The sequence below is a fragment of the Poecilia formosa genome, unplaced genomic scaffold (assembly GCF_000485575.1).
Source record: "Poecilia formosa unplaced genomic scaffold, Poecilia_formosa-5.1.2 Scaffold328, whole genome shotgun sequence".
NCBI classification, from domain to species: domain Eukaryota; kingdom Metazoa; phylum Chordata; class Actinopteri; order Cyprinodontiformes; family Poeciliidae; genus Poecilia; species Poecilia formosa.
In genome coordinates, this window is record NW_006800267.1 from 491,100 (window position 1) to 491,643 (window position 544).

Genomic DNA, 544 nt, shown 5'->3' on the forward strand with positions numbered 1-544 from the left:
GGGGGGGGCGCAGAAAATGTTTGGAAACCACTGGTCTAATGCATGTGTTTATTTTCCTTGTGAAATTTAGGCACAAACAAATATCCACATCCAGTTAGATTAACTGAACTGAAGAGTTCTTGCTGTCATAATAAAGTAACTAAGATTATGTTTTTAAGACATATAAAATTTTGCTTTGTAAAGAATGAAAACCATATCTTGTAACTGGTATCTTTATTTTCACTATGAAATTATAAAAAATTTTTTGTTGATACACGGACTCAGGATGGACATAAATTAAAAGTAATTAAGAAAGAATATCATCCATTCAGGAAGACCTTAAAATATAAACAATAAAACTGGGAAATACACTGTGTTTAAGTTTATTTATTCTGAATTTAATGTAGACAATAAAAAACTGGTCTACAAGATGAAGAAAGTATTTATCTTTATTCACTACAGCCTCTATAGATACTAAGAATGGACTTCAAGCAGCTCAGACTTGCTTTAATATTCCACTCGATTCAAATGTCACTTCACAGCTCAGTCTGGGCTTTCTCCCATT